This window comes from Dendronephthya gigantea, unplaced genomic scaffold (genome assembly GCF_004324835.1).
Source record: "Dendronephthya gigantea isolate DGI-Jeju-01 unplaced genomic scaffold, DenGig_1.0 001195F, whole genome shotgun sequence".
NCBI lineage: Eukaryota > Metazoa > Cnidaria > Anthozoa > Malacalcyonacea > Nephtheidae > Dendronephthya > Dendronephthya gigantea.
Genome location: NW_021164205.1, coordinates 1,675 through 5,361, shown reverse-complemented (window position 1 = coordinate 5,361; position 3,687 = coordinate 1,675). Strand labels below are relative to the sequence as shown.

The 3,687-nt window shown below is 48.3% G+C and overlaps 1 pseudogene; it reads left to right on the top strand.

Moving 5' to 3' along the window:
- On the top strand, window positions 1–2,702 carry LOC114545099 (annotated as a pseudogene; the record flags this gene model as incomplete).
- Between the last annotated feature and the right edge of the window lie 985 nt (window positions 2,703–3,687).

The window sequence follows — 3,687 nt, the reverse complement described above, 5'->3', positions numbered from 1 at the left end:
TCGGCGACCGTGGTCTGCGGCGCGTGCTCGGCTGGCGACCGACCGATCGGTTCCGGCATGTCGACCGTGGCGGACGGCACGCCTGTGCGCTCGAACCGCTGCCTGTCGATCGTGACGGTTTCGCACACTACGCGCCTAGGATGCTGACGACCATACGGCTCCATCCGACCCGTCTTGAAACGGACCAAGGAGTCTAACATGTGCGCGAGTCTCCGGGGTGATCGAAACCCGTGGGCGCAATGAAAGTAAAGGCCGTCCTCGGACGGTTGAGGTGAGAAGCGGCGTTCACATTCGTCGCCGCATCATCGACCGACCTTGTCTGCTCTCAGAGGGGTTGAGTAAGAGCGTCATCTGTTGGGACCCGAAAGATGGTGAACTATGCCTGAATAGGGTGAAGCCAGCGGAAAACCTGGTGGAAGCTCGTAGCGATTATGACGTGAAAATCGATCGTCGAATTTGGGTATAGCGGCGAAAGACTAATCGAACCAATCTAGTAGCTGGTTCCCTCCGAAGTTTCCCTCAGGATAGCTGGAGTTCATACATGCAGTTTTATCAGGTAAAGCGAATGATTAGAGGTCTTAGGTCGAAATGACCTTAAATTATTCTCAAACTTTAAATTGGTAAGAAAGTCCGACTTGCTCGATTGAAGCCGGACACTCGAATGCGAGCTCTTATGGGCCATTTTTGGTAAGCAGAACTGGCGATGCGGATGAACCGAACGCCGAGTTAAGGTGCCAAGTCGACGCTCAATCAGATCCCACGAAAGGTGTTAGTTGATATTGACAGCAGGACGGTGGCCATGGAAAGTCGGATCCGCTAAGGATGTGTACAACTCACCTGCCGAATCAACTAGCCTGAAAATGGATGGCGCTCAAGCGTCGCACCTATACTCGGCCGTCGGAGCAAGCGCGACGTTCCGACGAGTAGGAGGCGCGGCGGTCGTGACGCAGCCTTTGGCGCGAGCCAGGGTGAAACGGCCGCCGTGCAGATCTGGTGGTAGTAGCAAATATCAAATGAGAACTTTGAAGACTGAAGTGGAGAAAGGTTCCATGTGAACAGCAGTTGGCATGGGTTAGTCGATCCTAAGAGATAGGGAAAATTCCGTTACAAAGCGTCCCATTCGCGGACCGCCTATCGAAAGGGAATCGGGTTAATATTCCCGAAAGAACAGGGATACTGCCACCTAGTGGAACAGCGGCAACGCAACCGAACTCGGAGACGTCGGCGAGAGCCCCGGGAAGAGTTTCTTTTTTTTTAACGGGCAACGTTACCCTGAAATCGGTTTAGCCGGAGATAGGGTTTCACGTCCGGTAAAGCCCCAAACTTCTTTTGGGGTCCGGTGCGCTTTCGACGGCCCTTGAAAATCCGAGCGAGTCGTTCATTTTCTTGTCTGGTCGTACTCATAACCGCAGCAGGTCTCCAAGGTGAGCAGCCTCTAGTTGATAGAACAATGTAGGTAAGGGAAGTCGGCAAATAGATCCGTAACTTCGGGAAAAGGATTGGCTCTAAGGGTTGGGTCTGTCGGGCTGGGACTTGAAGCGCGAGGACTCGGCGTGGGCTGACGAGATGCGTGGCTTGCTGCGCGTCGAAGTCGGACTGCGAAGGGACTTCGCGTGGATTGACTCAGCTGTGACCGTCAGGTCGATTCGGCAGGCGATTAACAACCAACTTAGAACTGGAACGGACAAGGGGAATCCGACTGTTTAATTAAAACAAAGCATTGCGATGGCTGGTGACTGGTGTTGACGCAATGTGATTTCTGCCCAGTGCTCTGAATGTCAAAGTGAAGTAATTCATCCAAGCGCGGGTAAACGGCGGGAGTAACTATGACTCTCTTAAGGTAGCCAAATGCCTCGTCATCTAATTAGTGACGCGCATGAATGGATTAACGAGATTCCCACTGTCCCTATCTACTATCTAGCGAAACCACAGCCAAGGGAACGGGCTTGGCAGCAACAGCGGGGAAAGAAGACCCTGTTGAGCTTGACTCTAGTCTGACTCTGTGAAAAACATGAGAGGGTGTAGAATAAGTGGGAGGAGCAATCCGCCGGTGAAATACCACTACTCTTATCGTTTTTTTACTTATTCGGTGAAGCGGAGCTGGACCTCAACGTCCACTTTTTAGCATTAAGATCGCTCTTCTGCCGGTCGATCCGAGCCGAAGACACTGTCAGGTTGGGAGTTTGGCTGGGGCGGCACGACTGTCAAATGATAACGCAGGTGTCCTAAGGTGAGCTCAATGAGAACGGAAATCTCATGTAGAGCAAAAGGGCAAAAGCTCACTTGATTTTGATTTTCAGTATGAATACAAACTGTGAAAGCATGGCCTATCGATCCCTTAGTCTTTACGAGTTTTAAGCTAGGGGTGTCAGAAAAGTTACCACAGGGATAACTCACCCTTGCCTTATCCATGCAAATGATTTCACCCCCAACCCTCCCACCCTGCTTCTCTGTCTCATATAAAGTTCAAGCAAATTATGATATGAGAGCAATAATTTATTGCAATCTTGAAAAACAGAACACAATTCCTTCTCTCTAAGTACAACATGTTATGCTAAATAAATGGTTCAATAGAGGCTGTTCTTCAGACATGTTTAGAGAAAGTAAATGGAACAGAACACAACATGTAACCTATTATAGAAAGGTCTGTGACAAAATCACTTTTTGTCCTTCTTGCTTTTCTTCTTCCCTGGTTGTTCTGATTTGTATGAATCAATCAGTTTTTGCATGGCATCCTCGTGGCTTTCAGCTGGGGAATGCGTTTTTCGATTCTTCTTGTCTTTGTCTTTTGTTTGAATTTTTTTTGTAGGTTTAACAGTTGGGGTTTTTTCTTTGGTGGACACACGTGGTATTTTCTTTGGCGGTTCATTACTGGTCACGACGGTTGGTGTAGTCAATTCGTCACTGCTGGAACTGCTGCCACTTTCGCTGCTGCTGGAACTGGAAGTTTGGGTTCTTTTCTTCCCTTTTCGTTTTCTGTTCGCCTTCGTTTTTGTTTGAAGTTGAGGGTTGGTGTCTTCGTCCTCATAACAGTCTTCAAGCTCTTGTAGCAGATTTGTGTTTGCCTTTCGTGAACTTGAGGTTTCTGCTTTTTTCTTCTTTGGCACGCAGGTTGAGTTTAGGTAGTTTATTAGTCCTCGTAGTGTTTGATTTTCTTTAAAGGTGGCTGCATCTTCATCAGTCGCAACGCTGGCATTTGCAAAGTCTCTTGGGTTTTCGAAGATCCTTTGCAATAAAGTAGTGAGTAGCCATTGTGTACATTGCACCACAGCTTAAATATTTCCTCCATCATCTCTGGGAGGCCATTCTTGTTGTCGAAGAGGCACATCAAAGTATTTTTAACGTCTTGTTCAGTTGCCGATCATTCTTCGTGTTCAGCTTTTTGAGGCTTTCATGCATCGGGGCCATTTTTTCTTGGAGCTCTAGTGCTTTCTGGGTGTTAATGAACGAGCCACTTTCTTCCTCGAATGTCCACTTCACATGAAGCGTCTCCGCAAATTCGCTCATGGCAACTTTTGGCCGCTTCAGCCATTCACATTGGCTTGCGAAGAGTCGCTTCATTATCGTTGCGTGATCTGGTCTAGTATTAGGCTTTATGGACTAAGATAATTGCTGGGGAAATGGCGGTAGTATAATACTCCTTTGGTAGGGGTGCATAAGCTCGATGACCTCTTCGCTTTATCCATT